Source organism: Miniopterus natalensis, chromosome 8, assembly GCF_054644295.1.
Source record: "Miniopterus natalensis isolate mMinNat1 chromosome 8, mMinNat1.hap1, whole genome shotgun sequence".
Taxonomy (NCBI): domain Eukaryota; kingdom Metazoa; phylum Chordata; class Mammalia; order Chiroptera; family Miniopteridae; genus Miniopterus; species Miniopterus natalensis.
Window position 1 is genome coordinate 40,957,036 of NC_142088.1, and position 22,606 is coordinate 40,979,641.

The 22,606-nt window shown below is 45.1% G+C and overlaps 1 protein-coding gene across 2 annotated transcripts in view; it reads right to left on the reverse strand.

Annotated features, from left to right (window-relative positions):
* ITGA6 (integrin subunit alpha 6) overlaps positions 1 to 22,606 on the reverse strand; it is a 66,896-nt gene that overhangs the window by 38,343 nt on the left and 5,947 nt on the right. The window lies entirely within an intron of this gene.

Here is a 22,606-nt window from a genome sequence, read left to right on the forward strand (position 1 = left end):
TCAATTCTTACTTCTTGGTACTCTTGCAATAGCCGACAAACTCCTCCACTGTCACCCCATCAGTCCTGCACAAAGGATTCAGGGAGGGTCTGGGTAGTGCCATTTATGTACTAGGCATGATATTCCTTCTTTCTCCCACCCCAGTGCTCTTGTTATCTCCTATACGAGGGGTCCCTAACCCAAACATACAATCCTCAAAATCTCACTGTTCCACAGCCAGGATGGATCTTTGGAGACCCACTACCCTTCTTTTTGCTAATGCTCTTTACCCACCATCAGTTTTACAATCTTTGGGATCTGGCTGACTGGTGGAACAAATGCAAAAAGAAACAAAGAAAGAACACACACCTGACTGGACAGAGAGAAATGAGGCTGGAGCTGGGGAAAAGAGCTGAGAAAACAACTATGAGCAAACAAACAAACTCCCTCAAACAGAAAACAAGCCACGCCTGGCCTTTAGGAAATCCACAAATCTCAGATGCAGAAGAAAAAACAAACAAACAAAAAAACAAACCAAAAAAAACCCCCCAAAAACCAAACAGTCCCTACCACATCTGTCCCTGCTGTGATCCCAAGAAAGGATTTACTGTATTTTTCTTAACCAATGCAATGCAGTTGGTGCAACAGGAGGAAAATGCACTCAGAACACAGAGGGGGGACCAGGCTCTATCCAGGGAGAGCCTGTGAAGCAAGGTCTTGCAGACTTAGTAAGGCTTGGCTCAGGGGGAACACGTTCCCCTACGGCTCCATCCTTCCTCCCAGACTCCTGGATGGTGGCACGGGGGTCTCCACTGAGCCGCCCCATACCTATCCCATTAATGTCCATGACCCCACAAGCTCCGACAAATAGCTGAGAGGTGAACTGGCCTAGGCCGGAAAGAATAAGCTCAATCACCCAGCAGATGTGGGGATGGAACCCTGTCCCAGGTCCCGGGAGGGCTAAGCAAGTGCGGGAGTGAGAATCAGTCACAGGGTGTGAGCACCCGCAGCACCAGCGAGCACGTCCGGCCCTCCAACTTACAGACGGGAGCGCAGAGGGCGATGGAAGGAGGGTAGTGGCTCTGCCCCAAGATCTCACAGCTAGCTGGCAACCAGGACAAAAATTACTTTGGAGCAATGTTTTCTCCATTCTTTTAAAATGCTTCCTAGGAAATAAAACTCAAGAGTGTAAGGCATTTTCAACCTAGCTGAAAGGGCAACTCCTACACGGATGAAGCGCTGACGTAAAAGCTGCACTGTAAGACTGGAAAAGGTGGCGCGAAGGCAGTCAAGGCCGGATTGCCGGTGGTGGGCTGAAGACCCGCGAAGAGGTTTCCCGCAAAGGTAACAGCCTCCAACGCGAAGGCTACAAGGAGCAGCCGGAGTCCAAGGTTATTCCTCTGTCTTCTCTGACCACCTCCTCGCCCCCTCGGCCATGCCCAAGGAGGCTGGCAAGCTACCCGAGGCAGGTAACGGGCTGCTTGTTTCCTGTTGACTGCAGTTGCTCATTCCTTCACTTATTCATTCCACAAACACTCAAGAGCCTCCCGGGGTGCATGGGGACTCCTCCTCTCCCTCTCTCTCCCTCTCCCTCTCCCTCTCCCGGCCAAGCTGTTCCTCGTGAAGCCACATCCTTAAGCTGCTCGTTAAACCCCAGGGAGGTAGAGGGAGGTAGAGGAAAGGCGAGGGCGCACCGGAGCGCTGCGCGCGGTCCAGAGGGGGCGCCAAACCCTGCGGGCTGCGGGGGGCCAGGGGAGGGCTGGGGGGGGCCCAGGGGAGGGCGCCAAGGCCTGCGGGCTGCGGGGGGCCAGGGGAGGGCTGGGGGGGGCCCAGGGGAGGGCGCCAAACCCTGCGGGCTGCGGGGGGCCAGGGGAGGGGTGGGGGGGGCCAGGGGAGGGCGCCAAGGCCTGCGGGCTGCGGGGGGCCAGGGGAGGGCTGGGGGGGGCCCAGGGGAGGGCTGGGGGGGGCCCAGGGGAGGGCGCCAAGGCCTGCGGGCTGTGGCGGGGCCGGGGGAGGGCTGCGGGGGGGGGGGGCGCGCCAGGGGAGGGCGCCAAGGCCTGCGGGCTGCAGCGGGGCGCAGCCAAGTGCGGGGGACCAGAGGAATCGGAGGCGTGGGAATGGGTGCTGGGTGCCCAGCGGGAGACAGGTGCTGCCGCGAACCGTGCTGTTGAAAAAGCTGCCGAGACTGTTCCATTTCCAGAGCAGCGCTTCCTCCAGCCCCTTTTCTCCTCGCTGCGCCCTAGAGTTTCTCCTTCCACTCGGCCCCCTTCCTCTCGGGCCTTTAACACGCGTGACAAAGACCAGGCATTGAAATCCACTTTGCTGGCGCAGTGGGTGCCCTGCCTCGGAATCCGTCCCACCCGGGGTGGAGGAAGACAGGGGTGCTCTGTGGCCTCAGGCCCCAGGCGGCCAGAGGAGGAAAAGCAGGCACTGGTGGGGGAAGGGGCTGTCCCTGGGACCCCATATACGGGGAAATCAGGAAAACCGTGATGGGAGGTGACGGAATTAAGTCAGATAAAATGGGAGTCACGGGAAATGTAAGGAAGCACCCGATGGGAGAACAGTCACCCCAACCAAACTCAACCACGGGCAGCAGTCTTAATCCTCAAGGGAAAGCTGCCCTCTGCTTTAGGAAATAAGCAAACTCTTAATTCTGCTTAGAACCAGCCTAATCACAGGAGGGCACGGCCCATTAGCTGAGGCTGGGTCTGGCAAGGACAAATCAAAAATAGAGCCCTGTCCAGTCAATGACACCGTCCCTGGTGCAGCCCATCTACTTCCTAATCTAAGTCCTTCAGGACCTTGGTGTAAGCCGTGGGAACACAGCCAGCTCCTGAGCTAGCAGGGAGGGCCGGGTGCAGCTCCAGGAGGGACCCGCTGCAGGGGATCCCTCAGGCCATGAAAAAACCCAGTTTCTGCTCCAATCCCAGCTTTCTTCCCTTTGCCTGCAATGTCCTTTGATGGCTTTGGTGTGAGCAGCAGGCACTCTCTGGGCACCACCAGGATACCCACAGCAGCTCCTAGGACCCTGGCAGCAGCTGCCAGTCTGTTCAGTTCATTTTCTCTTAAGGAGCAGCAACAGCAGCTGCTCTCAGTAGTGACCCACCCAGTATGTACGGAGGAATTCAGAACTACAGGAACACTCACTTTCAGAGTGACAGAGACTAAGGGATATAAATTATGGCCTCCAAAGGGAAGTGGTGGGAATTAACAGAACAGTGGCTAAGAAGCCTGTTTCCACATCAGGTCCAAAGGAAAACTGCATCAAGGAAGGTTAAGAATTGGGGTTTGAACTGAGATCGTTTTAGAACCAAAAGGAACAAGAAAAATTACTTCCCAAATTGCTTTCCACGCAGCCAGTGGACAATGGCCTCCACTGTTTCAACGCCATACAGACATAAAAACTGCCTGGGGATGCCAACATATTGAAAACCCACATTTAGAATGCAAGACAAAGCCGATGAGTAAAATCTGAAACAGTAAAATGCAATGTGAAAGGCTAACTACAAACTACACAAGTGAGACAGTAACTGAGAATATGATATAAATTCGAGTCTTTGAGTCTAGATCAGAATTCTTGGCACAAAGATTCAGGACCCACTATCATGCTGTTCACCACAAGGTTATTTCTTCAAATAAGCCACACTCCTGTTTCACATAGTCAAGTTCTCGCCCAATTAGCATGCTTTTACATAATGACTTCAACCAAAAGTCTTAAATACTGGGGCACTTTCCAAACTCTGGGGACAATAGCAGCTTTGCTTCATTGTCTTTGGCAATAATTCATTTCCTCAAGGATTAAAGATTCTGCCTCCAGCCATGCAACTTTGTCTCAGGAAATGTGAAATATTGCTTCATCGGAACAAGGACACTATTATTGCTTAATTTAAAACACAGCCTTCTTGGTTTGTCCAAATTAGGCCTTAAAAAGTTAGGAGATGGCAATTACCATTTCAACTGTTACCTCTACATTTAACCCATCTTCAAACTCAGTTTTTAATTTTTGTTAAAGTAATAAGTACAAATCAAAAAGAAAGAACTTAAAGTGGGAAGCAATAGATGCCAAACACATCCCCAGTCCCACTCTCTGGGCAAAGCTTTTTTAAAATCTCTCGAGTTACTTCTCTATAACTCTAGATATTATGTTTATACATTCATTTATTGATGTATCAGCTTTGAGCAATAATGGTTGAGCCCAAGATATGAAAAGAACTTAAACTACTTGCTACTTTGCCTATGCTTAATAACTATATTACTTTAGTTCTTCTATTTGCTACCCTTTAAGTTTTAAATAATGCACTTTAACCTCTATTTTCCCTTCATCAACTTCTAATATAATCTCTCCATTCCCCAGTTGGTGAGATGGCGCTGTGAGCATTCTGACCCTTTCTCTCAAAACTTTCATCTTGGCTTCTCCAAGACCAACCGTCCGTTAGCTATATTTTTACATTATCAGAGCCATCACCACTTATATTTTGTCTTGTAACCACAATTCGATCATCTGTTCTCCTATGCAACCAAGTAAATATTATTCAGTGCTGAACCAAACTGCACTGAAATTACCCTCTTTCTATCTGAGACCAGTATCAGAAGCCCTTGACCTCAAAGGAAACTGTTCTTAGTATCAAGGTCGGACTTATCTTACATTCTATCAATTGCCTGGTGTGCTTCGCATTTGGACCATGACTTTTGCTTTTCTTGGCATTTCTCATTGCCCTTCCTTCTCCTTACATTGTTTACTCTAGCCTCAATCTTTTCTACGCTCCCAATCATACCTGCATAGAATCAGGATCTCTTCTTTGTCCAGGTTTCCTTCTCTGAGGCTTTGGACCTTCCGCTACCGTAGCCTGATTGCTCCTCTAGGCCTTCTGTACACGGTCCCCCTGGGACTTCTCTCCTGTCCTCCTGGATTGATCTACTTTGACCTGGGATCCCACATTCTCCTCTTATTTGAATTATTTTCTTAAATATCACGCTAAGGAACACTACCTGAAAGGTAAACTGAGTCCCTGCATAGACAAAAATGTTATTCCACTCTCACTAGCCTGATAGTTTGGGTGTAAGACACTAGGTTGAAAAACACTTTCTTTGATGTTAATGCTCTGATTTATTCTATCATCCAGTGTTGCCAATAAAAATTCTGATGTAAGTCCAATTTTCATTTCTTTGAGGGCAGGCAGCTTTGAGGCTCTCCACTTTACCCTGGGTGCTGTGAACAGCAATAGAGCGTCTGTGTGAGCCTTTATCCACTCACTGAGCACCATGGGGCTCTCTCAATCTATAGACTCAGTACATTAACTTCCAGGAAATGCGTACCCTGCATTGATCACTTCCCTCATTCCATTTTCACTCGACCTCCTGGATGAATCTACCTTCTCTCTCATTTTCCTTCCCTCTATGAGGTTCTGAGGTTTTTCAACTTTATTTTCCAATACTTCTATTCTAAATTTCAATTAAACTTAAATTCAATGAAATTTTAAAATTTAGCACTTATAACCTCCAGAAGCTTTTCGTTCTGATCGTGCCTTTTGCATAATACATCCTATTCTCATTCTGTGAATTTAGTATGTTCTCAATATTCTGAGTGTTTTACCTAGGAGTCCCCCCGCCCCCAACCTTAGCTCTCTTTCTGTCCCTGGATTGTCTGTTTCTTCCAGTTTTTCTGTTGGTTTGGTTACTTTAGTCGTCCCCTTTTATGCTGCTAACTCTCATTACACACCTGATAATCCTTGGTTCTTCTGTTCGGCTGCTGTATGAAAAGGCCCATTTCTGGCTGGGTCTCCCTCTGAGCATGAATTCTGAAAGGGAGTCCTGGGTGGGGCCCGCTGACGGCAGTTTTCACTTTAGGCTCAGTGGGTAGGGAGCTGCTGTCAGACTGCAAACTGCTCCTCAAATGCTGGAGGAGGAAGGCTTCGTTCTTGGGGTGCCAGTCTAGAATCCCTAGAATTCACACTAGAATCCCTAGCCTTTTTTTCCCTAAACTATGTCACTGCCTTCCTTGCCTATTTCTACAAGAATCCATTCTTCTTTTATTTTTAATTGAGTTATAATCAACTTAAGCTTCATAAAACATACACATGTCAACATTTCCATCCCTCTCTCTGCCAAAAAGTGTTATGGGGTTTTGTTTTGTTTTTGGCCAGAGTATTAAATGCTAGCAGCCTATACTCTGTAGCAAGTTGGTGGGTGATGGTGTCACGTGGTGTCTATGGTCCTGCATACAGACCTAAGTTCCAGAGCCACGCCTCATTCCCAGTCCCAGCCTTCCTTACTGGCCATCCCTAACTAGTCAGACGCCCCCTTCCTTTCTCAGTCCCCACCCAATTGTGGCTCCTTCCCTATTAAGGTCACAAACCAGATCCCATCTGCTCTCTGCATTTTGGTAATCTCTCAGTCACTATGGGGCAGAGGAGCCTGGAGGGAAGTACACCTAGAGAACCATCTGGAACCAGGAGTCAAAATCCAATCACTTCTTGGAGAAATCGATTTTCATCGCATCCTAGCTCCCCTACAGTTGAAGGTAAATTGTCTTTCTCCCAGCTGTTCCCACATCTCTTCAGCATTACTACCACCCCACATACACCAGGTGCAGTCCTACACACAAGGCTCCTTGCATGGAAAAAAATCCAAAAAAAGGTATTTTGTTTTGCCAGTTTGTATATTTAGACTTTTATGATGTAAATGAAATCACTGATTGACAACATTTGATCATTTCTATAAAAATTTAAAATAACATTATATTAAACATTCATTTAAAATAGTTTTATTTGTATTTCATGATGTAATTTTATTCAAACTTTATATGTTTCTTGGACATTACTTTCTAAAATCAACATCTACGCCAGCTTTCCAAAGTACTTCTAGGGCATTTTAAAGTTTATAACAGTATCCAAGACTTGCAATTAGGATGTCAAATCCTGAAGGAGCATTACTAAATGGAGGCAAAGAAATTTAACTCACTTCTTTAAATCAATTTATTTTATTTAAAATATTTTAAAACCAAATTTAACCTCTATCTGCATCCACAATTACAACTGATTAAGGCCCTTTTAGGCTAATGTGTTTATAACAAACAGAACTTTGTGGTTCAAAATAATCAAGAGGGCAGCTGTCACAGGAGAATGATTTTATAAAGGCTCAGATATAAGGTAGAATAATTTGGGGGTGAAAAGAAATCTTGCTTTATACTCAAGGGTGTACAGAGAACAGCTTTTCAAACCCCCAAGTCAGAGAATTTAGTGCTTTGGACAGACGTCTTAGGAAAAGCCCCTGGACCACACCTTCTCTCCTGGAAGGTCTAGGCCCTTCTACACAAAGGCCACGTTGTACTGAGTCATTTTTGGTCATAGGACTATCCACAAAGCACAAAGTAGTTATAGCTTCCAGTCCTTAGCCAGGCTGACCATACATGCAGACTTTCCCCCAGGTCAGTCAGGTTCACATCTGTTGTCCTGGGCCCCCTTCCATTCTCAAAAAATGCCCTAGTTTGGAAGACAAATTATACCATCAGCCCAGCCTCAGACATAAAGCTAGCAATGGAACTTGCCGAGGCAGCAGCTGGCATTTAATAATGCCCTGCTTAAAATTCCAACTGGGTGGTGGGCCTTGGCCGTGGTTTTATAGGCACTGGTGAGTTGTTTTGGCCTCGGAGGCCCTGTGATCACTGTCCACGTGAGCAGGCTACCTGAGGGTGTCTGGTCACCAAGCTCCACGGGCTTTGAGAGCCCCTTCTCCCCCAACCAGGCGGCTCTCCAGTTGTCCACCGACAGAAGCAATGTCCCTCCCGCTTTCCAAGGGACAGTGGTCAACAGACAATGCCCATCCCCTGGCCACCAGCAGCAAACCTGGTGGCCTGGCTAGATTGCTGAGGAGTTTTGTCTTTTCCTTCCCTCCCTGCTCCACCTGATGAAGAGAAAGCAAGGAGGCATTAAAGCTTGTTTGTGCTTTTATCCAAACTGCACCTCTGCCTGTGTCAAGTTCCTCTCAGGGGAGAGAGGGCCTGCTTCTCTTTCCTCTGGAGCTAAAAAATCAGTCAACCATCAGATTAACACCCATGCTAGGCTTTACACTCCCCCCTTACACACACACACATATATATATATATATACACACACACACACACACACTTCAAAACTTTAAACACACATATATATGTATATGTATTTATGTATATGTAAACACATGTTTATATATGTAAAAACACACACATGTATGTGTGTGTGTGTGTGTGTTTAAAGTTTTGAAGTGACTGTTTCCCTTATTTTGGTGATTGGTTATTGGAGACTGAAACATACATCTGAGAACTCTGCACTCACCAATATTTATACCTAGCAGTACTGAGCTGAGCAAATATTATCGTACCCTGGTATCCCTTTGGACAGATCTGCTGCCCATTGACCCCCACTTGTCCCTGGTGTCTTGGAGGAGCTCAAGGAGCCCAGCTTGATCTCATCTGAGCCACTGATTTTAGGGAAACAAGGATGAAGGTTTATAAAGGATCTGCCCAGGTCATAGTGAATCACACAGCCTGCATATATGACCTTAAACAATTAACTACCTGCAAAGAAGAGCTAGAAGGTGGAGGGAAGATGGACAAGGAAACTGACTATATTCCACCTCTTTCTGAATCAAACTCTAAAATCATATTTTATTGTATCATTTGAGAGGACTCCCCAGAATGTCAAATTCTTTCAGTCTTAGCTGTAAGATTAAGCACCAGGACTCCTCATTATAACCCTAGGTAGATACTCACTCCTCAGGCAGCTCAATATTCTTTTTCACAAGAAAGGCAGCAAACCTGAGTAGTGTGCAAACGACGACACTCTGTAATTACAAAGCCGTTCACATATACTTTTATTCAGATATGCCTCAGCAATTTAGAGATGAAGGAACCAAGACATAGACATTACCTGGCACGAGTAGGACTTCAAGCCCAATACCCTCTCACACAACATACCCTCTCTACAACTGGAGCCATCCCTCCGCCACCTGGCCACGTCCTAGCCGTCTACCATGAGTTGCCCCAACTCCCCCCACTCCCAAGCACACAAAGGCCTTGCTTGGTGCCTTTGCTCACTGTGTTTCCTGCCATCCTGCCCCCACCTCACAAGAGCTCTCTTCACCAATAATTTCCAAACTCCAGCACCAGGCTTTACATATGCATTTGCCTTCAAGAGCCCGAGCTCAGCTTTCACTTTTTCCAAAGTGAACTTGTCGGGACAAGGATTTCTCCCAACTCCACTTTATTGGGCTTTTAAACTCCTTGAGGGCAGGAAACTGGTCCTATATTTTTGTAACCTCAGGGGTGTTTGGCCAAGAGAATGCAAAGCCCTATTTAACTATAGGAACTGGCTGATCCAGTTGGGCAAGTCAGAGTTACAATTCACAGTGGGACGAATCTGTTTGCCTCCTAGGCTTTTTTCACATATACACAGAAATCAGGTTAGAAAGAAGGCTGAGGCTCCCTTTTCTCTATGAACTATAAATCTCACTTTCAAAAGCTACATTTCTGATAACCTTCCAAGAAATCACATAATAAAAAATATATACCCTACCTGCAAACAACCTATTATTGTGGGCAATATACTGGCAGCTATCATCTCCCACACTCTGCTATACTTTTATTAGGAAGTAGATACTATTACCACCACCCATTTCACCAATGTGGATACAGGTTCAGAGAGGACAGGCAACGTTGTTGCCCAAGGCCACAAAGATGGTAAAGTGACAAAACAGGAGCTGTGCCCTGCACTCTCTGATCTTGCTCTAAACCACAAAACCCACAATCTCTTTTCTGCTTGATTGGATAAAAACATCACATAAGCGCTTTGATCTACCCACCTTTTTTTAAAAAAGAGTATTTTTATGCCCTGGCCAGTGTGGCTCAGTTGGTTGGAGCACTGTCCCATGCATGGAAGGGTCACCAGTTTGATTCCCGGACAGGGCACATACGCCGGTTGTGGGTTTGATCTCAGGTCGGGGCGTGTCGGGGAGGCAACCGACTGATGTCTCTCTCTCACATTGATGTTTCTCTCTCTCTGCCCTTTCTCTCTCTCTCTGAAATCAGAGAAAACATCCGGGGTGAGATTAAAAAAGGAAGAAGAGTGTGGCTGGCTATAATAAAGGTCTATGAAGTAGTTTGAGATGCATGCCACAAGCCCAAAAAATACCTGTTGCCTTTATCTGTATCAAAAACAAGTAAATTTTGTCCTGGCCTTTCCAGAATTTCACAAAAAAACTTTTTTCCTGTCTCCGTGGAGAAACATGCTAGAACTGAATCCAGTTTCCAGTGACTTTGAAACTCCTCTATGACGCTGGAACCTGAGGGTTCCAGTTCTTACCTGACTCGGTACATTTTACGATAGGTGTGTCTCTGACCACGAACAAGGGAACTCGTGCAATAAAGGAACGCCCAAAGTAGATCATGTTTAATTATCTACAACATTCAACTCCTCCTCCAGTTCAGAAATCTCTATCATCAACCAGAAAAGAAAAAAAACAGATGTGAAATCAAGGCATCCAACTCAACCATTCAAATGGAACACCAACAAGGGTGGTCAGATCAGCCAAACAGAGAAGGCAGTAGAGAAGAAATTCTGGTTCTTTCTGCTCCTGGCATCACTTTTTGGAGTGACCTCACCCCAGTTCAACACTTGCTTCTAATTTCCCAACAATAAGAACTTCAATAATCTCAAGGAATGAATACCATTAGCATCCAACAAGGTAAAATTACAACAGACCCTGGCTTACGCTTAAAAGGCCAAGAAATGCACTTCAATTCCACACAAATTTATAAAGTATAGGTATAAATCTATAACAAGCTCATTTTAAGAATAAAGTTATTAGCTGAAAAGGGCTGACCAAGCAACTCATACCAGTAAGACATCACTCAGCTATAATAAAAATGCTGTTATCTACGGCAGTAAGTAAAGGAAAAACGAAAGTCTCTAAGCAATCCTGGTCTTTCAGTTTCACAAAGCAGCTGCCAGACCTTGTTAAATGTGGCATGTAGTCACTTCCTGTGCTTTGAATGATTGGATACCTGACTTTTCAGGTGCTGAATTACATTTGTCCTTCTAGTGAACTATCCTTTCAAGGAATCAAGTCTAAGAATCTACGTGATCTGGACCATGAGCCCATACTCCCATCCCTGACCTTCACATAGTGCCTGACACAGCAGATGCTTAGTAAATTTCTGTTAAATAAAGTTTATTTTATAATCTATTGCCACATTTAACAATTTTAAATTCAAGTATGTTGTTCTTAAGCAGGCTTCTACAGGCCAAGTGTACCAAGCATTAATATTACCAATGCTAACTCTTTTTTAGAAAGAATTATTTCTTAAAAGCCACTATTAAATAGCTCATTTATAAAAGTGACTTTTGAATTTCCATCACTTTTCAGTAAAATATTTTAACAAAAATCAGGAAGAAAAATGGTATCGTTAAAAGTCACCATATCCATTTTACTACTCCAGTAACTTAAGAAATCCAAAATTTTCAATGTTTTCAACAGGAAATTAATATGATCACATGGTTTATTTTTTAAACAAGATAACTGAAGCAACAGGCTTAGTAGCTGTGCCAGCGACTGCTGGCTGCTGCCCAGTATCAGTTCTCCCCTTTTGCCATAAGGAAAGAATTTTTTGCTGGGCATAAGGCCCCGTGAATAAAGATCCCAGCCTCCCTTTCCAGCTGGACCTGCCACAGAACTCAATCCTGATGAATGGGACACCTGACAAAGTGTCACTATGCTGCATCCAGGAACCTTCTGTGAAAGATGGTGCTCATGAGCCTTTGACTCTATTCCTCTTTGTCCCTTTGGTCATCCTGCCCAGAATGTAGATGCTGCCACCGCAGATTACAAGGCTGAGGCTACGCATGGTACAGCGACAAGGAGGACGAGTTCTGGCTCCTGACACCTCAGACCAGCCGCCCAGGCTCTCATGTAACAGAAAAGCAAAAACAGTAAGATCTTTCATGGTTTACAAAAAGAAAGATTTAGAAATAGGATACTGTGAACAAAAAAAGAAAACAGTTTAAAAAGTGTACCTATATATTTACAGAAGTCAAGTTACATTGCTAAACATTTACATTGTTTACTACTCCACTCCTACATTTAAAGATGATATTTAAAAACAATTAGCAACCAGTATGGCCTGGAAAGCAATTAATTGACACAGATGGTGATGTAGCATTGGCACTGTGCCCCAGAGGCCTCTGTTGTATTAGGACATTTCCCCCTTAACAGCTGGATTATGGGAGGAAGGATGGGGAGAGGGGAATATCCTACGGGAAGAGCGGCCAGGGTAGTGTTGAGGGACAATCAGGGAGGTTGGGGAAAAGCTATTTAAATACCATCCAGAAGTATTTAAACAGCTTAACAACTAGCGCGACTTCACTGGTATATATGTGCTGAACATCAGTCCTACTTGGGCCTGTCATTATCTGGATAATAGGGTGCGTGCTTATAGCAGGTACTGTCTCCAGATAGCACACACCTTCTTACCTGCCCCGTAACAGACTGGCAAGCCAAAACCATAATCAAATACTGAGGGAGCTACAAGACCCGGTGGGTTCCAGTACCAGCTGTACTGCTGATCAGCTGGGTGTCACCTGTATGGTTTACCTGTGAAACGGTTCTATCTAAATTTTCTCATAGGGTGTTACCAGGATCGGATGAAACACTATCAAGTAACCTTGTAAATGGTAACTCGGTGATCAGCATTCCACATGCTGTTATTAGTATTCAGATAGCACATATTCCAACAGGCCATTCTAATTTTAACAAGAACTCTTTAACAAGTGCAAGTGCAGGTGAGGCGCAAACACCTAGGCCATCACCTTGGGCCTAACGCTGTCCACTCCAGTTGTTGAAAAGATTCCAGCAATCCCACTGGTAGAATATCCTGTGACATCAGATGGTAGGATGAGTTTGTGACAGAAAGTCATGAGGAGCAGCCAGCCCCTCCTCCAGAATCAGCCATGATTGAAACAGCGCTGGGCTGGCCGCTGCACTGGGAACCAACGGCCCTCTCCCTAAAGGGAGGGGAGGAAGGTAGAAGGTTCTTCACTGCAGCACTACTTTCAACAGCAAAGGATTAGAAATTACCTGGATATCCACGCTCGTTAAATAAATCGTAATTCATCCTTAAAACCGAACACTACGCAGACATTAAAAATACTAAGGAAGCTCTGAATTTACAACATCAAACAAGCACCAAAACATGCCAAGAGAAAAAGAGCAAGGTGCAGAACAACACATACGGCATGCGACCACACATGTAAAAAATGTGGATGTATGTGTTTGCTCACAAATGGGTAGGTACCTGTGAGAAGTCAGAGCAAACTGGTAAAACAGTGGTTGCCTCCAAAAGAACAGGGTGACTAGAAAACCAGGGGGTAAGAGGGGCACCTTCATTCCACATCTTTTTGTACTGTTTATATTTGTACCGTGTGATTATTACTGAATCAAAAAGGTATAATTTTTAAAATGATGTCAGTCGGTGGACAATGGGTCATTGAAAGTCTCGCAGGGAAAATGACAGACATCGTCACGGAGGTTAAAAGCCGTGCCCAGAAGTCATGAAGAAAGTAAACCTCGTAACTGCATAAGACAAGCTCACGCATGCTACCTTTGTGGGCCGCTGCAGGCAGGCGAAAGTCAGAGACTTATTTTTACAGCCGCTCGAGAGGTATGACACACGTCAATAGCGAGGCGGGTAAGCCCATCCCTTCCGCGCACCAGGCACTGTGCTGGCCGTCTGGGCACGACAATAAAGTGCAAACGCAGGACAGAGGCTGGAAAATACTGAGGAAAGGAAATCCAGACTGAAAAGGCAGACAAGCCTTTGCACTGTGGTCAAGCGAGGTTCAGAATGAAATGGAACGGCATCAGAGAGAACTGTCATTTCCACTGTGAACGTTCAAGGCACTGACAGCATTCGGGGACAGCTCAGCTAGGGAGAACCAGCCACATAAAACGCTCGCCCTCCTACCCACCTTTAGGAGGGAGTGAACCTGTCCAGTTCAGAGGCATCTCAGTGTGCAGAGCTAAAGCATGGGAAGTACTGTTTATAAATAGTTGCGGAGTTCAAATGCCTTAGTCTTAGATGCTGTGGGCACTGCCCAGACCCTCTGCAGCAGCCACTTGCTAAGGGAGGAGCTGCAGTGAGTCATGGCCTGAGTCAGGCACCTGACCTCACCTTTCGTCTACTCTAAAACATGAATGAGTGGTGTGGAGGGAACCAGGAACACAGCAGGGTGCGGATCCTTATGGGAATGCACAACTGCTCCTGGACATGCGGTCAAAGGCAAATCCAGGCCCGTTCCTCACTGACAAATGCTTATCTCAGGAACTCAGATGGCCAACTCTATGATAAGAAAAGATTTTCAGACAAGTTTGGTGGGGCTTAAATGGATCTGCTTAAGCTTCTGGTGACGTTTATAAAAACAGACGCATTGGCCAGATAGACCCCTGGGGGTGAGCAGTAAGGGTGGAGGCCAGGGGCTCAGGTGGGAAACCAGAAAGACGTCTAGACATGGGGGGGGGGGGTAGGTGCAGCTCTGTCAGAAGTCGGCTGTGTGACCCAAAACAAGTCCTAGGCCACCGATTCATGTCCTATTATATGAGGAATACAGATGGTCTACCTTTCTAGATCAGTTCCTCAGTTCTTTCCTAACATCTGCAGGTGGTTTAAAAGAAATCCACAAAAGCATCATCAGGTAATACTAGACTACTCCCACCTTTGTACAGATGAAAACACCTCTAGCTGGGCGTGGGGCTTAGATTTCTTTTACAGCCCATTTTTGTTTTACTTTGAGGAAATCATGCATGTTCAAGCTCTGGGCGAAATAGATACTCAGACCCAACTCCTGCCTTCAGAAGGCCCACAATTCAGAACCGTCAGGAAGCTTTTTATTCGGACAGCTCCCAAATGGCTTATTAGGAATTTCATAATGAAAACATAAGAAAGAATAAAGAGAGTGTTAAACTAAGACTCAACAGGACCTGACAATACAGTCATTAGAAAAATCAAAGAGGCAAGGAACAGAGGAAGAAAATAAAGCTGCTCGTAGGTAATAGATTAACTGGGCTCTAAAGGAAGCTGGGGTGAGCTGGAAGAGGTGGTATAGTGTGAAAGAGGAAAGTATTTGCAAGACAAGCTAAAGATGGCCTGACTACCAGGGGCAGCTGTTAGTCTGATCTGGCGTTCCCTGAACACACACTTCCTTTCGAACTTCAACCCATAAATATCATATCAAACCTGTCTCAACCTGAACACACTGTGCCACTGAAATCCCTCTGTTTCATTTTAAAGCTACTGAGAGAGGTAGGTAGGAGGAGTAGCAAGGTGTAAGAAATAAATGAATATGCCAGGCCTTTTATCTGTTGCAATTTTCTTTTTAACTCCGTTAAAAGTTTAAGGCAAATTACAGCATGTCATTTTGTTATAATGCCATGGGAACTTAACTCTTGTTTGTATCCATTAGCCTATGGTAAAATCTGGTTTCACTGTATGTTGTTTCACTGCAGTTCCAGGAACCTACACTGACAACGTTAAGTGAGGACTTACAGTTGCTCTGGTTTCTCAAAAAGATGTGCATGAGGAACCCTGGAGGCCCACAGACAGAGCCAGGCACACAGGAAGTCCTTTACCAACTGGAAAACACATACTAAGCTATGAGATGGAATTTTAAATTTCTGCCATAAAATTTCTACTTTTAATTACACTGCCAGTAATCTACTTTAGACTATCACATCAGATGATATTGGCACAATTCCATATTCCGTTATTTTACATTTAGTTTATCAATAATTTTATGGCCTCATAATATGGGGCCATATTAAGTGTCTGATATCTGCGCACTTTAGAACAAGTTTAAGAAGTACCAGGGCATTCACAACCATGTGACTATATTTAATACTACTGAACTGTACACTCAGAAATGGGTAAGACAATAAATTTTATGCTATGTGTATTTTACCAAAATGGGAGGAGGCGGAGGAAGACCACCACCACCATGGCACAGAGGCTCATTCTGAAGAAGCTGTCACACCACTTCCTGTTCTCTGGCGGGCTTGACTGCATCGGGGAAGTTGAATCAACTCAAAGAGCTCGACAAATACTAGGTACCCATTTCTGTCTATTAGATTTGAACCGGAAATGGACAAATCAGCCTTGCTCTTAAGAAACTCACAAACTAGCAGGGAAAATATCCATCAGGCAGACATTTCTAGAGCGCCTTCCACATGCAGGGGTTGGCCAGGCCAAGAGGGCCAACAGGTGTCATCTTATGTGCCAACAGCCACATATCAGCAGGGGCTAACTAATGCTGACCTGCGGAATCCTGAGACAGCTGAAGAAAGCGTTATGGTCATCTGAAGTGCCCCCAATTAGCAGGATTTCAAAGAGCAGCCGTGGCTGTGTATTTGCTATCACTATTTCAGGCCATTATATGGGCAGACGTTAAAAAATATAACATACTGTTCTATTAAGGGCAAGATTATACAGCACAGGTTTAATTCCAAGAATAGGCTACTTCACGTGTATGGCACAACATTAGGTGAACCAGGCAATCAGGCAGCTGGGTCTCAGGGCCCACACTGCCATGACCTAGCTGTCACTGGGCTTCTCTGGGTTTCAGTTATCCCCCCACAGAGAAAAGGTTGGGCTGGTCAGTGCTTCTCAACTATTTTCACAGAAGCATGGAGGAAGGTGAGTGAGTATGGATCATAGCCCAAATAAAAGCTTGAAATGTCTTTAAAGCCTCCTGTTTTATATTAAAAATTTACGCATTCCAATCTGCACTACAATGAGAGAACTTTAAAAAACAACTCACCACCATGCTATCTCCGGGAGACATTGAATATTTAAATTTGTGGCACACCCCAGGGAAATAGATGCTAAAGTCCTGATTATTCACACTATTGCATAATTTCAGAGGTACTCGGTTTCCTTTCAGATTCTGATTTACCGCAGGCTACCTCTTCAGCCTGCACTTATTGTGAAAGAAGAGATTAAAAACCAGAAGTGCGTTAGAACCCACAGTGCCCTTAGGTACATTCCTGACAACTCAACAAGGCCTTGAGTCATTTCTTTTCAATGCAAGAAGTAAGACGTTGGACATGTTGACCAGGATCACAAAGATGATACTCGCTGAGGCCAGCAGGAGCAGGAGGCAAGCTGCTGGGGCCCTGCCCTGTTGCCAGCTCACTTCCACCCTGCACAGCACATGCCCACCTGTCGACACCCTCGTGTCTACATGGCCTGCAGGACACATGGACACCATGCCATCCAAGGCAGTACCAGATGCTGGAACTGAAGATATTCCCACATGGGAAATGTTCACTCATTACCCAAAGTGAGCCTAAGAATTTATCAAAATAAAAGGTAGGGGTTCTCTGTAGCTCACTTATCGCATAAGGAAACAGATTCTTAGAGGGTTTTGATGTGTTGCCATTTTCTCTTCCTTCTTCCAAGTCCCACATTTCCCCTTCCTCTCTTCAAGGCAATGTTACAGTTCCCACAGGCTGTGAACTGCTCCAACTCTGGTTGTAGCCCCACCCATGGAGCAACCTCACCTCTGGCCTGACCCCCAAAGACCTTCTGTCCCCCAGACTGTAAAGATTACTACAAAAGTTCCCCTATGTGAGGGAACTATATTCCTGTTTTACATTAAGGCACCCACCACAGTAAAGGCTGATGTTCACTGGACGTGCCAGGCACTGTGCTGAGTGCTTTATACTCCCACACTTAATCTGCACAACCCTGTGGGGTTGGTACTGTTAGTATCTCCATTTTACTGATGAGGACAAGTAATTCGCCCAAGGTCAAATCCATAGAATGTGAAGAAGCTGGGATTCAATCCCCACGTCCCTCTAATTCTAGAATGGAGTTCTTGCTCCTACAAGGCAACCTTCTACACTAGTTTTAAGTAGCTTAATGATCTGTTGTTATTCACTGAGAAATTAGAAGCAACCAGGAAAAAAACCCTCACAATCTCCCACCTACCTGCATCGGTGCCCCTCTGTGATGTGGTAACCAGGCCCACCCCTCCGCTGGTGTATCCCTCTCACCTACTTGCAGACATCACACCAGCTCCCTACTCTTCTGCATTCACTTTTCCTTTCCTACTGAGTCAGAATCAACCAACCAGCTCACTATAATTTTCTCCCATCTTAAAAAAAAAAGACGAGCCCTGGTTGGTGTGGCTCAGTTGGTTAGAGCGTCATCCTGTACACAAAAGGTTGCCAGTTCGATTCCTGGTCAGGGCACATACCAAAGGTTGCGGGTTCAATCTCCAGTCAGGATACATACGGGAGGCAACTGATCAATGTTTCTCTCTCACATCGACATTTCTCTCTCTCTTTGAAAAATCAACAACATAGCCTGGGGTCAGGATTGGGGGAAAAAGACGAAATTCCCTCTCAACCCCAACTCCCCCTTAGCACTTGTTGTCCTCTCTGCAGCAAAACTCTGAGTTTCTATTCTTTGTCTCCAATCCCTCTTCTGTTCTCTCACCAACCTACTCCATCCAGGCATTGCTCCCAGTCCTTCTCCGCCAGCACTCTGGCAGGGTCACTGGTGGGTGGCCTCCACACTGCCATGGCAGGGATCAGCTCTCAGTGTCATATGACACAACGATGGATCCCTCCTAAAACACTCCCAGGACAGCACACCTCCAAGCTCTCCTGCCTCACCGGCTACTCCCCTCAGTCTCCGAGGCTGGCTCCCCTCATCTCCCTCACCTCTCTACCTCCAATTCAAACCTTTCCACCTGAACTTCAGACTCTTCTTCAACCGCGTACTCGACAACTCCGCCTGGATGCCTAGACATCTCAAACCCGATCCATCTCAAATCAAACCGCTGACCTTTCCCCAGTATCGATTCCTCTCATTGGTCCTCCCTAAATCTGTAACTCACACCTTCACATCCTTCCAGCTGCTCAAGTAAAACACCTTGCATACTTTTTTCCCTACTCTCTTTCACTTAATATCTAGTCCACAGGAAGTCCTCTTGACCCTACCTTCAAAACAGGTCCAGAATCCAGCCGCTTCTATCTCCACTGCTACCATGTTGGCCCCACCCACCATCATCTCTTATCTACCATCATAGGAGCCTCCTAATTAATATCACTACGTCTACCCTTGTCCTCATACAGTCTATTCTCAATCTAGTAGCTAGAGTAATCCATTTAAAACCTAAGTCAAATCATGTCGTACCCTTCTCAAAACACTCCAATGGCTTCCCATCTCATTCATGAGTAAAAGACAGTCTTTCAATCACCATAAGGCCCTACACAATTTGCCTCCCAGGAGACTCTTGGTCTCCTTGTTGTTCCCGAACATGTCACGCATGCTTCTGTCTCAGGGCCTTTGCACTTGCTGTTTTCTTTGTCAGGAATGCTCTTTCCCCCAATATTGACATAACCATCACCTTCACCTTCCCAGTGAAGTCTTCCCTGACTGACCTATTGCCAATCACTTCTCACCCCCGCCCCACTCCCTATTCCATTTCTCCACTTTATTTTCCTCTGCATCACTTATTACGATTTAATATAATATAATATAATGTCCTATTTATTTTGTCTGTTTCCCTCACCAGAACCTAAGCAGGGATTTTTATCTGTTTTGTTTGCTGCTGTATCTCCAGCACTAGAACAGTGCCTAATACATAGTAAATGATCAACAAATATCTATTGAACTAACAACTTCTATAAGAAACCCCAAAAAAGCTGGTTATGGTTTCTCTAGCAGGTCCAGAGCACACCCCCTCCAAGCTTGTACTTGTTCCTCATGTTCAAATAAGGATAAAAATCCCTATTTCTTTTAGGTTGAAATATAAAATATATATTTATACATATACACACACAGAAATAAATGAGTTGACAGAAGACCAATTTCTTATCTGCTGATAATGAAAAACCTCCGATGGCTTCTGGCTGGTAGTGCTGCTAAGCTGGGGGATCATTGTCTCTCAGCTTTCACCTCCTCCGATCATGATGAGTGAGGGTCCCCAGGATGCCTCTTCCACACTCCCATACCTTTCTCAGCTAATCTCTATAGCAGACTTGGGCACTTTCTAAATATAGTACAAGGCTTAAAAAGCATTTTTCTAACTGGTTGATCGGATACGGTATCTGAAATGGCTTTACCGTGTTCTGAGCCTTCAAACACTTCTCCAGCTGGCCCCAAAAGTCCTCCCTTGAGCTTTTGACCATTCTATTTGGCAGGCCCCTCCCTCAGTCTTCGAGCCTCTAGAAGGCCCATCAGTGTCCAGATCCACCTCTTTTTGCACTTGTGAGTTCATAAGAGACCTTTCCATCACCCAGAACTTAAAACCAGCTCAATTTTTCCTGAGTATTGTCCTAAGTTAGCATGTATGCCAGTCTCACTAGCAGCCCTGGCAAACACCGTGGCAAATGCCATTTCTCTAGAATCATGTCTCTGCACATCCACCTGATCACATCTGTGCCTCTTTAAGCCTTTCCTTATTTGTGTCACAGCAAAGCTGGATTCCTGGAACCATAATCAATACATTCACACCAGCTATTTCAAACACCTTTTCCTATATATCTCCAGTCTCTCCAGAGCCTTACAGATTTCTAAACATTGCCATTTCACAACTTTAAAACACCTTTTGCTCTCAAAGGATAAAGACAACTACCCTGGGGGCGGAGGGGGGGTTCAGGCCATCATCTGACCCAGGCAGGACTTCTCACTCTCCTCAGCAAGAAAAACAAAACTCTAAACTCCCAGTGCTGCCAAAGGGGCCGCCCACACTAGGACAACCATTCCACACCTCTGGCTGTGACACACCTTGATGAGGACCCTCTAGTTAACTTTATGCCATGTTGCTTTGTTGGGTCCACAGAAGACTGACCACTTGAGCAATGGCCAAATGTCCTGAAGAGAAGGACTCTGATTCTGCCAGGAGAAAACGGTCCACTGGCTCTGAAGACTTATGCTTCGGTGACGTCCTACCCTCTGGGCCTGAAATGTTTATTTTCATTTGTATCACACACACACAATTAAAATAACCTCAGTACAAATGAATGTCCTTTGCAAAGTGAAGAAACTGTGGTGACATTGATATCGCCATGCAAAGCCAAGCATGGACCCCGGGTAAACAGGCATGACCCTGTGCTTCGCTTACTCTTCCTATCGCCAACCAACGTGCCTCTTTCAAATTATTCCAAAGTTTATTTTCATTTCTACACACCCAGGCTTAGAAAGCCTATTTCTCTAAAAGGTTTTTCTGATACTATATCTGAAATGGGGTTCCAAAAAAAGTAATCTTTGGATTGTATGACATGCAAAATACATCTAGCCAGTTGGCAAATAAACATGCGAGCAGACATCCATGGCTCCATGTCACATGTCTTTGTCTCCTACAGTTGCTTTGGTGGCACCTTCCCCATTCCCCCTAATTCAGAACAGTCTTCTTTACCACTTAATTGGTTTTAGAGACTTAAAAGTTTTCTGAAGTCTTTTTGCCAATTTGGGAATAGATGAAATGATTAGCAGCATCCAACATTGCAGTCCAGGATGTGTGTGTGCATGTGTGTACGTAGTAGGGAAGGTCTGCTGCTATACTGTGGCCTGTGAGAAGTGTCATTCTGCAAACATGCTAATCTTGGAAGAGCTAAACTGAGTTAGAATTGTCTTGCCTTGTTTATCTAAACAGAAAAAACAGAGTAGTAGATCAAATGACCATCAAGCTAACAGGGACCAACACAGGAAAAGAGCTGATTTACCTGAACCAGTTCAGGCCTCATTAACAATTAGCCTCTTAATTTAGTTCCTAGAGATCATGGTTTGTTATTCTAGGTGCCAATTTAACAAACAAAAATCTGCACACTGCACAGGACAGGAAGCATGGAATATGTGGATTTACAGCCTTGCTTTCCACATTTATTTAACAAACACAAAATGCTTACTCTGGGCCAGGACTAGTCTAAGGTACAATTATCCTCACTTTACAGCTGAGGAAAGAGAAGCCTAGAGAGGTTAGGTATTGACTTATAAACATATACAGATATTATGATTTATAATAAATATATATTTGGTCTTTATCCCTGTTTATGTCACAGGACTCCTAAAACCCTTGGAATTTCTTAAGTGATAAAAATTGTCTTTTGTTATGTCAATGAGATGACTTTAGGAAAGCACCTAACTAAGAATGGGGGCTGGTTGCCAGGAGAACCAAACACTTCATTAGAGGGTTGGAACTTTCAGTCCCACACCCCTGACCTCCTGGGAGGGGAGAGGGGCTAGAGGTTGAGTTCAAACACCACTAGCCAATGATTTAATCAATTGTGCCTATGCAAAGAAGCCTCCATAAAAATGAAGTGTGGAGTGTGGAGAACTTCCAGGTTGGTGAGCACATGGAGGTCTGGAGAGAGCAGTGTGCTCAGAGATAACATGGAAGTTCTGTGCCCTTTCCCCATACTCTGCCCTATGCATCTCCTCCATCTGGCCGTTCCTGAGTTAATATCTTTTAATGATAAACCAGTAATCTAATAAGTAAGATGTTTTTCTGAGTTCTGTGAGCCACTCTAGCAAGTTAATTAAACCCAAGGAGGGGGTCGTAGTAACCTCCAATCTGTGGCTGGTCCATTAGAC